The sequence below is a fragment of the Neolamprologus multifasciatus genome, chromosome 2 (genome assembly GCF_963576455.1).
Source record: "Neolamprologus multifasciatus chromosome 2, fNeoMul1.2, whole genome shotgun sequence".
Lineage (NCBI taxonomy): Eukaryota > Metazoa > Chordata > Actinopteri > Cichliformes > Cichlidae > Neolamprologus > Neolamprologus multifasciatus.
The window spans coordinates 16,155,086-16,168,669 of NC_140440.1; the positions used below are offsets into that span (position 1 = coordinate 16,155,086).

Consider the following 13,584-nt stretch of genomic DNA (forward strand, 5'->3'; position numbering starts at 1 on the left):
CAGTCATAAATCTCCTGTATATTGGTTAATTTTCTCATGTATAATCATGTTGAAATCAAGGTATTAAAATCAGCACCTCTTTGCACCATGTCCCCCCCTATTTCTTTTAAGCTCGTACATCTTCGTCGTTCTTCGAGGCTGCTTAACTTTCAAGCTTCTGCAAACCCTGCCATTAGCATTTTTCCCTTTCACAGCACACGTTGCAGCGTCTGACAGCTCAGTGTTGGACAAACTAAAGCTGACAGAACGCTGTTCTTATTTTGTTCGTGTACAAACACTGGCTGCCCTTCAAGCATAATATATAATTGTTTAGTTGCTTAGAAAACTGCCTCTGCAACTTGGGAAAGTCTTGTTTTTTACCCCGAAGGCCATGAACCAGTTCGTGCTTTTCAAGCTAACAGTTTAAGCAAGTAAAACTAAGCCAAAATAAAGACTCCAGCGTGGAAAACTTCATACAAATATGCACATGTGCTGGTTTTTCCTATTTGGATCACAGAATATTACGTCCCAAACATCCCAAACTTTTTCTGTCCTTTCAGCTTTTAAGGCAGGTTTCTGACAGAACACCTGACTTTTTGATTTTTTTGGCAGGTGTCAAAGTTCTCTCTGTTTATAGACACCCATCAAACATTTATGCCAGTTCCATTTTAGGGTTAAAAAAATCAGATTTCCTCTTTCTGTGTTAATCCCAGCTTTTGTGCTTTTGGGAAACCAAGTAGCAGAGAGTATGACTCATCCAGACGCCAGAGAATTGTCCTCATTAATTATTAATACCCATGGCAGTTATGAACTAAAAAAGGGATGTGGGGAGAGAGGTGAGAGATAGGAATGTGATATGTATAACCCTCCAAACTGTCTCCCCCATCCTTCCATCGTTCTCCGTCTTTCTCATGTTTGTGATCGCCCTGCTCTGTAATAAAGCAGAAATATCATTTGGTGCTTAAAAAAAGACACAAATTGGCCGGAGACGCAGCTTTTCAGTCCAAAATTTTACTGCAGTGACTTGGCTCTCGTGCAGGGTTCCTGGAAGGTCGGGGAGGGGGGGGGGGGGGGGGGGGCGGTGTTCTCGAGGTGCCACAACACTAGAAAACGGTGAAATTCTATATTGTTGCTTTAATTTACCTCGCGAAAGATTAGCAGGACACAAATGCACAAAATCCTCACGAATGTTTCTTTCTTTTTTCTTTCCTCTCCTTTGTGCTGTTATCATCCCACCTGCTGCAGAGACAGTTATGCAATTCTGTTCTGAATCCTAACTGTTAAAATCATCTCTGCTGTGCCTCACTGTGTATTTTTATCTAATGGGGTGGCTCTGCAAAAACTACGCCTTTCTGAGGGGAAGGATTTAAGGGGGAGACAGTTGGTAAAAACCCTGCTGGAAGACATCTGTAGCATGCTTTAATATGGGAATGGCCACAAGGGGCGCTCTAAGCTAAGAACACAGAAGTGAAATAGTGTGAGTGGACTTCAGGATCGCTGATGTTTGAAGGCGTTTGCTTAAAAGAAACCACTGATGTTTTATTCTACTTGTACTCTTGCCTTATTATTATTTTTCTAAGATTTAAAGTGAACTGGGATTTCAGAGGCCCCACAACATGATGACTGTGCCTATTTATATGACCAGGAGTTAATAATAGGTGCAACCATCAGATAAATAATACTAATAAAAATGAGGAAGTAAAATAAAGTAATGCTTAAAAAAGCCCATACGTTCAGTGACTATTGATTATTCTGCATAATTATTATGCCACTGCATTCACAGTGATTTGCAGTCTGTGAGCAGCATCAAGATGATTAATCTCTTCACATCCACCACACAACACGCAGAGTGACAGATGTGAACCCGACACTAAGTCAAAACTAAGTGACCTGCTGGATGCTAAGAGGTTCACCCTCTGAGGTCCAAGGAGTCATTTTTCTATGTGCGTCAGAATATTTGTTATTTTCTTCCTGATTGAACAGAGTTGGAAAAACAGCTGCCTGAGGTTTAACTTGTGGTTGAAGAACAAATACCTCTAACTCTCACTGCAGTCTGAGTGTGTGTTTGTTTGTTTAAATCTTCAGCTGTTTCATTTCAAACTGTTTGGCTAACTACAGAGTCTCAAGTTAAAAGAGGACCTGTGTGCCTAACAGCCACAACTACAAGTAGTGCAACAACAAAACCATATCAGCATCTTTTTGCCATTAAACATCTTAGAGTTTGTATGAGGATATAATTTATTCTGTGTCGACCAGAAAACTCGGAACCCTTTGTACCGTTTAGCTAAACTGCTAAACTGCATTGCATTTTAAGGGTACACTTGGTGTTCTCCAGCGGCGCGTTTTGGCAGAACTTGAACGGAGCCTGAAGGTTTTGTTAGGATGCAAATTGTGTATCATTAAAATGACTTGGTTCCATTTTTTTTAACAGCGTCTAACCAAATGAAGACAGCCTTACTGGGGGGTTAATGTCTGAGGCGGCTACGTGTTGGCTTCCGTTGTTGTCTGTGCCTAAAGTCTGCTCTCTCACGTCCCTGTGGGGTTTTTAGTTTGTCTATACATCACTGAGACATTGTGTTAATGTAAATGATCTGTTGTAGATCCAAATTTCATCGCTGAGTCTCATTACTTCACCTTTTTTCCTTTTCTTCTTATTTAAAAAAGAGCACGAACACACATTTCACATTAGTATATTAATAGCCCATGTAGAAATCTATTTCCTGCAGTGTAAATTTGCATATTGTAAAACAAATGTCTGCCCTCCCTTTCTTATTTGTTTCTTAGCTTTCCCGATGCATCTTGTGGCAACAGAAGAGAAGAATTAAGCTACATCAGTTTTTCACTGCACCAGTCGGCTTCTTATGGATCATTTTAAACAGAAGTGATGAACCAAATGTTTCTTGGTTTGGAAGTGATAAAACTTTTCCTGTTTACAAATTTGAGCTGCTAGTTTTGAACCACTTTAACCCCATCTTATTTAAATTCTTGAATCAAGAACCCATCAGGTCTTCTCGTGACGTAGCCTTCTGAGGGCAGCAGCCAGTTTTTAGGACCTGCAGATGCCATCAGCAGATATTCAGGGAAGAGATCGCTCACTGTCCTCTGGTTATTATGAATTTAGACACATTTGCAAAGATCGTGATTTGATTTTGAGATTGTGTTTTTACCAGATACAGTCCATTTTTGCTTTTATTGGCTATTTTTCTACATGCAATCTAAATATGCGCCGACACAGGAAGCTGGTTGAAAGTGTGTATGTAAACTCGGTTAGGTTTTGAGCTGTCAGTGGAGCCACTGAAAATGCATCCAAGTAGATACATGACACATAAATTAAAGAGTCCACTGCGTATAGCTCTACATATTTATAATCTGATGTCTGTTTGTGGAGATTACAAAGACTTATATTCACTTGACAATGCGGGTGTTGCAAAAATCATTATGGAGTTTGAGTGTGAGAGAGTCAGTATCTGTGTGTACATCAAAATGCAGTCCCAAATGCTGCAGACTGATTTACATTAGCTTGTCCTACATTACATATACGTAGTATTGCATCTGTATCTGTATCACAGTAATGAATGCAGACTTGACTTGGATTGGCTGATAGATTTTTAAATTAAAAGGACTTCTTACCATTGGAGGATTGGACAGGATATGTAATATACGCCTTCAAAATAAAAATACGTGCTTTCTTTTTCTACATCTGTGAAATTGTGCCAGTGGTTTGATTATAAAGGACCAATTAAATTATTCAAGAAATAATTCTAAAATCCTATAAAATTATCTACATTTCAATCCAAACCCTCCCGTCATTACTGTAGCTTGCACTAAAATGTATTTGCTGTAATTATTTTGTCTTTGACACGTTATTATGCTGTGGGGGCGCATTTGTAGCTGCGGTGGCTCATGTCTGCTGAATGCCAACAATGTTCTTAGGAATGGTACCCGGACGTTTTTGGCATCCGCCACAGTCAGGCGGCCATTTGAGAAGGGATGAAAAGGGATGGTATCTCCCTGGTTACTGCAAATTACTCAACGCATCCCCTATGAGAGGAAAACAATGACTGCCCTCCCCACCAGCTGCCTCATTAAACAGAGACAAATCCACCAGTGCTGCTCTGCTCTGGCTGCTTGGCTGCCATTTTCACACCACTTATTCACAGAAGCCAGTCACCTGTCTGTGGAGGCCATCGCAGGCAAAAGTGTGAAAAGCAAAGCTGGATTCGGAATATTTCGTGCGTGTGCCTTCCTGTCGTTACACAGATGGATGTGAGTGTCTCTCGTTAGCCCCTGGGGTCTTGAACCTAAAGCAACAAAGTGCAAACTTTCATCTCAGCCACAGCGCGTTTGCACCAAGCAACATGTGATATGTGTGCTCCGCCGCACCCTTTTACTATATAACAGTGACAATTATAGCTTTAATTTAATGCATCCACGTATTAAAGAGCAGCGCTCTATTGGCTCTGCGGGGCCTATTTAGCCTCCACATCATTAAATTAATTCCATTTCTCATTTAAACTCATTTGGATACAACTTTTTTTTTTGCCAAGCTTTGTCTAGAAAGGAGAATGAGTTCCTGACCAAACTGAGACGTCCACCTTGTGAAAAAGTGACACTCGCTCTCCAAAAATAATTGAGTCACCTAAAGCAAAACTCTCTTTAGTGATGCTATTACCACCTGTGTCTGAGGCTAACACATTTCTACTCTCATTTCCTGTTTGAGTGCTGAAGTTTTAAATGTCTTGAGGTCGTTTGGTTTACACACTGTGTGTATTCTTTTCTGTCAAACAGACACTACAGTGTCCACTTTTAATGCAGTGATGATGAGTTCTGTTGATGAAGGGTTGTCATACATGAATAAGAAGTTGAAGCCCAATTTCAACTTGTGCATAAATTGTAATTGTGATGTAAAAGTGCCACTGCTATACGTATTTAGCCACAAGTCTGCCAAAAGTTTATTGACATGTGTGTAGTTTTTATTTCAAGCAAGTGTTCGATATTCCCAGAAATCCCAGGAAAGAGGAATAATCTGTAAGAAAAACGGTTATTTTGGAGGGAGACGTCAGGCTGCAGGTAGACTTACACTGTGTGTCAGACTCATTCTACACAAAACATATACTGAGTTACTGAAAAATAAATATAATCGCTGGTGTTGTTAGTAAAGTGTCCCCAGCACTTCACTACATCTGATTATTACATTAGATTTCCCACATTTAGTGTTTTAGTGGTGGTGGAGAGCACGTGGGTACAGGTTCAGATCTGGTGACCAGTTCACTCGATTCGCATAATTTTCATCTTCATCAATCTACTGAGTGACCCCTCATGCCCTCTGGATGAGGTTTTATCATCCTGGAAGACACTGCTCCCATGAGGATAGATGTTTCTCCTCCAAGACAAAGGTGATCACTCAGAACAAATTGCTATTGATTTGTAGTGACCCTCTCCTCTCAGGGTACAAGTGGACCCAAGGCGTTGCCAGCAAAATGCCCCCACACAGCATCACGCTGCCAGCAGCTCCCCTCGCTGTACGGTCCAGGTTTTTTCTGTACATCCATTCATCTGTACAAATAAGTGAAAGTCCTTTTAAAAATGATATAAAGGGTATGAAACCAAGAAATTCCAACGCATACACTAGTGCTGAAGTTAATGAAGGTGAACTGCAATAAAAGAAACCTCTAAAGTATTTATCGTTTGCAGTACCTCCTGTTCTGTTTGTGCAAATGACCTGAATCAGGAGATGAGGCTGTGAGTTAAGTTTAACAAAAGACAAACTTTTGTTTGTCCTTTCAAGCAGCTGCTGAAGCTTTTTTCATTACCATTAACAATTTGTCAAAAAATCTGCTTTAGAGCTGTACTCATTTCCTTTGTGAATTCATCACTGCTTTGCTCTATTTTGTTTTACATCCGGTTGCACTTTGCAGAAACGAGATGCTGTCAGCAGTAAGAAACTTCAGCAGGCGTCACAAATCAGCTTTAGCCTACTAAACTAATAATTCATGAAGTTACGAATATTGTATCTGCAAGTCCCTCGTCTTAGTTTCATAGACTCTAAATACTTATATGATATAACGTGATCTATAATGTAGCTTCACATAAATGAATCTGATAATTTAAAAAAAAGTTTTTCTTAGTAAGTGTAACAATGTAAGAAAACGTTGGTTTAGCTTTTCGGAAATAATGAATTATTGAGTCTAAAGACGGGAGTTACACATCATCTCATTTAAGCTTTGGGTGTCATTAAAGCTCCTGTAATTTGACAGATGAGCCCTGAAAGTCATTGTTAAACCAAGTCATGTTAGCAGGCGAACAACCCGCGTGCATCAGCTGTAAGCTGTGATTAATGTGCTGTTGTTTCCTCTGGGTACAAACCCACACCTGTCTCTATTTTATAACATTGATCTATGACAGATCAATGAAGGCAAGGGAACAATTGCAGGCAAGTAGAGGAGACATGCTTAGACGTCGGGACTGCCCCTCGAGGTTACACGCTGGTCTGTGAGTGTGTCGGACTTTTGTTTTCAGCTGACGTCCCAGGGGAGCACATCAGAGGCTTTCCTTTTCCTATTAAGCCTGTACGATCAATAGCTCATCTCATCACGTAGCCCGAGCCCCCACCAACATTCAGCAAAGAAATAATTAATGTTTGAAAAAAATGTGTGAAGTAAAAGATGTACCGTTTCTTTGCTTGTTATCACTGCTGGTCCAACAACATCTGACACCACAGCCATGTTTTCTATGAGTGTTTCTGTTTGTTGTTGTTTATGTTGCTAATGCATCTGTTTTCTTAGTTTCTCTTTTTATTTCTGAAAAGCACAAACTACAGCAACATTTCTATTGACTGCAGCACCGAGCATCTCCTGGGATGCCGCCTTAAACTGTGTGTAGTTATAGCTGCAATCATCCTTCTTCCTTTCCCCAAGCCTGCCCATCAGCCCTGTTTGCCTGGTTCTGTCCATCCATCGTCTCATCTGCCCGTCTTTTCTCTTTGCTGTACCTGAGCAGAATTATGATCCATAGCCTTCTTAGATACATTGTGATTGATTGGGCTTTCCAGCTAACTAATGAATTGGCCCCTCAAGGACATGTAGCGGGCCAGCTCTGGTAATAATGTGGACTCTGCTGAAGGCAGCTCACAGGCTCCTGACACCACAGATTTAACGCTTACAGTGTTTATTTGGATTTGGCTTTTGCAGGGGCTTTGTTGGGCTTTCATTTTTAAATAGCTTCTAATAGCCTTTTGCATTTTGTCTTATAGTGACATGCTGCTGTAAAATTATGCTGTGTGTGTGTGTGTGTGTGTGTGTGTGATTATATGGCAAATAACTTATTAAACAGGTGTCAGTTCAGTATTTCTATAATCCTTAAAATGCTGAGTTTTCCTGTTAAATGTATGCTCACTGTGCAAGATGTAGGTGGTAGCTCACAGTGATGAACCTGCACCATGTTTTCACCCGACTTCAGTTCCCATCAGCTCTGCAGAGCCTTTTAAGCATCTTTGCTTTCTCATTGTTTAAGTTCTGAGGTCAATCATGTTGCCGTAAACGACCCACACGGCACCAAAGAGCTGACGTATATGGTGGTTAACCACAAGATAATCCAAAGGAGCTCGATAGATATCAATAGTGGAGTCAAAAACCTAACTGCACATAACCTGCTTAGTAATGATGACAATGTGGTCACCTCAGCAGTTGTTGCCCTTGTTTGGTATGTTGGGTGGAGTAGTGGTGCAGTGGTAGCTGTGTCAGCTTACAGCTCCAGGGTTCTGCGTTTCAGCTCAGGCCTGTCTGTGTGACTGAATGTTCTCCTTTTGCTGCATAGTCCAAAGACACGTATGTCGAAAGTCTTGTTCAATATTTTGGGTTTTTTTTCAGCTGATAGCAGTTTAATAATGATTTAGCTGTTAGGTACCTCGTTTTGTATTCCCTGACTGATTATAGATGATAGGTTTACCTATTGTTAACTTATGCTGTTCAAAATACCATCCAGGCTACGTCCACACGTACCCGGGTATTTTTGAAAACGCAGATTTTTCTATGCGTTTGCTCCTTTCGTCCACACATAAACAGTGTTTTTGGTCACTGAAAACGGAGATTTTTAGAAACTCCGGCCAGGGTGGATATTTTTGAAAACTTAGTTTTTGCATTTACGTGTGGACGAGAAAAACGGAGAAAATGCAGCGTCAAACGTGTGCGCCTTTTTTGACGTCACACTGTGCGCCACGTTATTGTTTCGGTGAAATGAATTTCTACAATACTGTTACTGTTACTTGTACTCTCTGCAGTGTTTACATGCTTACATATACACACACAGTTACTGTCCCTCCACACATACGACTTGGTTCTGCTTCTATGCCCAATCCTTGTTTACTATTTCCCACCGAGGCTTCTAGACTTCTGATTGGCCAACATTTCTACACGGTTAGGAATATATCGCCACCTGTTGCTTTGGCATGTTCCTAGCAGCGTTTTCCTTCATTTCTGTGTTTACGTGTGGACAGGATTATTTTTTTAAATGAAAACGGAAAATCTCCGTTTTCAAAAATACCCGTGTAGGTGTGGACGTAGCCCCAGTCACCAGGCATATCTGTCCTTCTCACACAATTGTCACACTTACCTTCCAGATCAAGCAAATGTTAATATGAGGCAAAGATAACCAAAGAAAATACAAAATGCAGCTTTTGAAAGAGGATTTTATTTATTGGGAGAGAAAAAGCTCCCCAACTCCAATAAGCCCTGTGTGAAAAGGTAAATGCCCCCCCCCCCCCCCCCCCTTAGTAAGTCGTGAACTAACTGTGATTAACTGCATTTTTCACAAAGCTCACTATGAGTAGCTGCACATGGAGCCGGTTACTGCTCAATCTGCTGAATTAAAAACAAAACAAACAAACTTACTGTTATCGTTTTCTAATGTTATTTCTATTTAATCAATTTTTTTGACAATCAAAATAAGAAATCAGGAAGAGGCCAAACCTTTAACAACAATAGATTTCTACACAGACGTAACGTAAAAGCTACAGTGTTGCCAACCTTTTGGTGTCCATCCATTACTGTGCTGAACATGTTACACAACAGTCACCTCTGGAAATCATCACAGTGTTTCATGCATTTATCATTTGGTTTGATGTGTTTAAATCACTTGTTGAGTGCAAACTGAAGCAGCACCTGCTGTGATGAGAGTGGGAATAAAAATACTGACTAAATGCATTTCAGCCATTTTAATAGTGCTTTCACTGTAATGGCTGCAGACAGCCAAACACGCTCAGACAGCTGTGTAGAAACACTGATTCATCACATGCAAAAAGAGGAATTTAATAAGATTTTCTTTACTTTTTAGACGTCTTTCAACTTGAGAGTTATACATGATTTGTGTTAATTACAGTTATATGGTGAGAAAAATGATATGGCATGATAATATTGACTAAAGAAAGAAAAACTATTTCAAATGGGACTCAGGACAAGCCCTTAAGATGAGAAAAGACTGGATTACACAGTACGCAATGTCGTTGTATCGGTTTAAACTGATCTGTGGGCCAGTTGTCCACTTGTGAGTTTTTCCCAGGTCCACTCAGTTTACAAAGCTGCACCAGGTCTAAAGTTGTAACCCCGGATGTCAGTGACCTTTGCATAAACCTATAAACTCGACTTCTTTTAAGCCATTCCATACACACTCTAAGTGCTTAACAATATATTTAAATTCATATTCATACATAAACAGATTAATAAAATGAGCTAGTTATTTGTGAGAATGTTAAAGTTTTAATAACTGTTTATTTCATATTGTAATTAAGGGTTAAATTAACAGTTCTTAGTTCAGTATATTGTGTTACTTAAACCTGAACAAGTGTTTCTAAATGAAACTGAAAGGTCAGCAGGACTCAAACACGTCTCCTTTGTCTTCACAGCAATAAAAGGAAGCAGACAACACAGAGACAAACAGAAAATACAAATATTTATTAGAAGATGCAAATATAACCCACGTGAAGTTTGTGCATAGGTGAAAAGTAGAGTTTGAGTTCTCAGGACAGAAAGAGACTGAACAGCTGAAGACAAAATGTTCTTTAACTTTGAGATATTGAAGCTTCTTTCTTTGAAATAAAACATGAACACATGAAAACATTTCATCACGCTTCATATTCAAATGTGCAGACCATAAACAACATGTTCATCATACTGAATTAATAACACAAGTAAATGTAGATGTTAGAAGTTCAGCTTTGCTCTGGTTAGTAGCTTCACGTCAGGTTAAACTGACTTATGCTCGCTAACTGACAATGCACGAGGTTTAGAGTCAGCTTTAACCTGAGGAACAGCGTCTTCAACATCCCACAGACATTTTGCTGCATTATCAGCTTACCCTTTGTTTCATAACAACCTTATTTCCATTTTATTTTAAATGAAGACGGTTCAGTGTAAATATAGGGCTGCGTCCTGAGTATGCACAGGACTGCGAGACCGAGTACAGCTCCGATGTCACCATTAAATCTGTGGATGAAATAACTGTGATGGACATGATTGTGGATGGTGACGGCTCTGCAGAGACCAGATTAGCCATCTGACACAATGGTGCCAGGATCACAACTGTGCCCTCACTGTCAACATACAATTTCAGGCGGCCTCACTGACATTGACAGAGCCCCAGTTGAGCTGGTCAGCAATTTTAAGTTTCTTGGTGTGACCATCACAGAGGACCTCAGATGGTCCACACACACCAACAGCGAGGTTAGGAAGGCTCAGGTTTTTGAATGCTCCACTGACAGCATCCTGCTGTGCTGCTGTATCGTCTGGTACAGAAGCTGCACCATAGATCAACCCAGTGAGGGAAGCAGAGAGCATCAGGGGAGGTGAGTTTCCCATCCTTCCAGCAGAAATGCGAGCTTGGACGCAGTGCCGAGTCCAACACATCAGACGCTCAGCACCCAAACCACAACCTGTTCCAGGCCCGTGAGAACTCCCAGCCTGAGAAACACTATAAATGTGTCCCCAGCAGGATCCAAGACAGTTATTTTCACCTGCTCTCAGGTTGCTGAACAAATTATGACCTGTTTAATTATTTATTATTACTATTTTTACCCACTTTTTGCTTTTGTAAATCTGTAAATCTGAATCTAAATCTATATCCAAAATAAAGTACCCCATGGCTCCGAAATGAGTGAATCTTTCTCTCTTTAAAAGGAGAGCCACTCTTGCTCCTTCAAACTAACACTCTGCTCCTACACACATGTAACCTTCAGCTGGTTTGTGTTGCATAGTTGACACTTGAAAATGCCGTGTAAGGAATAGATGCAAAATACTGAACTAACAACTAGCAGCTGCTTAAACTGACCATTAATTACAACATGAAATAAATGTCCCTACAGTATATCAGCTGTAGGTGCATAAATGAGCAGCAGCTTTGTTCATCGTTTAGTTGGAACAGTTACTAAATATTTGCTGTAATACTTCATTTATTATAAAATGTCACTTAGAGTAATGCTCTCATTAAACATGTGAGCCTATTAATCATGACTTAATTCATTATATAAAAGCATTACTTCTCCTTAATGTGTCACTTCAAAACATGAATAGTTAAGTATTTACTAATACTTTACTAATGCTTAACAGTGTGTTAGTGAGTGTAAGCCATCAGTCCATACAAAATGGACGTTTCCTTTCTGTTTAAAGCCTTTTCATTTGGGCTTTTCAAGGACGTGACGATGCTATTAGAGGTCAACCTTAATGCTAACCGTAACCTATAGGTTAAAGGAGAGGGTGTGAAAATGAATAGCTGTGTTGCTCATCACTCTAGGTTTTGAGTCTTATATACGACTTTATTTGTTATGGCATCATAGTTACAGTCACACCAAAGACTCACAGACTCAGTGGGATTTTTGGTGTGACTGATAGCATCTGTTTGCAATGAGATATTATATTTCCCAGCTTCTGAATTCTAATAAATGTCGAAGGAAATTGAGTGAGTCAATCTGGGTTTAAAGTCTTTATCAGGACAGCTCAGCAGGGAGCAAACCTGTGAACACTGTGCCACAGATCGCTGTGCTCTGAAGCCTGCGGCGCTGCACACCTCTGTTGTTTATTCAGCTCCAGCTTTGGGATGATGTTGAGTGCGGCTTTCATAACCCTCAGTTTGCCTTTTAAGTCACAAGATGTGTCTTGCATTGTGTAATGTGTCTCAGAAAACAGTCAAAACTAGTTTGACAGTGTAGCTACACAGAGTGTACAATTAGCCTGTGGCACCGCTGTTTGTTCAGTCTGATACATTCAAAACGCAGCCGATGGCTCGGATCTAACTGGGAGCGTTATTAGACATGTAAGCTGCTGGTTTGCATGGGATGATGGAATGTTCTCCCACTTTGTGTGTGTGTCCATACTTTGGGATTTAGCATGTATAGCTCAGTTGGCAGCATCATTTCTGTTCTTTGTAGCATTGTGACCCAGAAAAAAAGTGTAATAAGACCAACGTGTATGAGTGTGTGTGTGTGTGTGTGTGTGTGTGTGTGTGCGTGTGTGTGCAACCACAGTGTTTCCTTACCTGCAGTGCTTTCATGTTCTCATATTACCAGTTCTTGATCTCTTATCTCGCTCTTCAACAGCTCTCTCCCCCCCCCCCCCCCCTCTCTCTTGCTCTTGCCAAGCCAGCCGGTGTTGACGAAGCACTAGCTGTTGAAAGAGAATGACTGTGTGTGTGTGTGTGTGCTGTTGACAGAGCTGAGAGATTTAATTGACACCCACAGAGAGAATTATACAAGCTTCCAAATGCTCTCTCTGTGTCTGTTTAATATTTTGCTGCATCTATGCGCATGAGTGTGTCCTAATTCCCACCCATGACCGCAGTGCACGGGGGCTCTGGGGTGAGTGGAGGCTCTTCCTTCCCTCTGTTTTATAGACAGGTCGCATTTGTGTTTCTTCTCTCCTCCTCTTCTCCAGCGCTCCCATTTCTTTCGCTCTTTCCTTCCATCATTCATTCTCATTCATGCCTGATTCTCTTGTCTTCTTTCTCTGAGCAGTTCATCCTTTGTGCCGTATAATAAACTTCTTTAATCTGTTGTCTTTTTTGTTTTTTACAACATGCTTCAATCCAAACGTGGGGAATTACAACACATCCTGCAAGTTGTTATCTTCCTGTTTTCTGTCCTTTGTGATTTCATATGTGTGTGCATTCATTGTAAGAGTGTGTTACTATAGTTTGGAGTTACTTCCTTTGGCTTTGTATGTATCATATTTTATCAGGATGAGTATTTTTTTTCCAGAAAAATAAATAAATATATTGTGCAATAAATGTTTAACCAATAAATTGCATAAAATGCTGTTTGTAGCAAAAATGACACAAATTATAACTCCAAGAAGCAAATTTATATTCAATTTAAAAAAAATTAGTCAGAAGGTTCAATAAACACTCCAGTTTCAAAAAAAAGATTTTTTTTTTTTTTTTTTTGCAGTTAATGGTTCTCAATTTAAAGGTTTAAAGAGAAAAATGAAAGTTGGTGTAAAACAACTAATAAGACCGAATAAAACACAGAGTTAAAAACAAAACAAAAATAAAATGTGTTGAAAGTTTGTTCACCTAATCTAATCAATATTTGTACATCAACTTACAGAAATGCATGTGTGAGTG

General features: G+C 40.0%; 1 long non-coding RNA gene across 1 annotated transcript in view; it reads left to right on the top strand.

Annotated features, from left to right (window-relative positions):
- The window catches only part of LOC146524145 (uncharacterized), a 203,372-nt gene extending 198,440 nt beyond the window's left edge, over positions 1-4,932 (top strand). The window contains exon 2 of the long non-coding RNA XR_014876837.1: positions 552-4,932. This is a non-coding gene — a long non-coding RNA (uncharacterized LOC146524145). The remainder of the gene's footprint in view (positions 1-551) is intronic.
- The last annotated feature ends 8,652 nt before the right edge of the window (positions 4,933-13,584 follow it).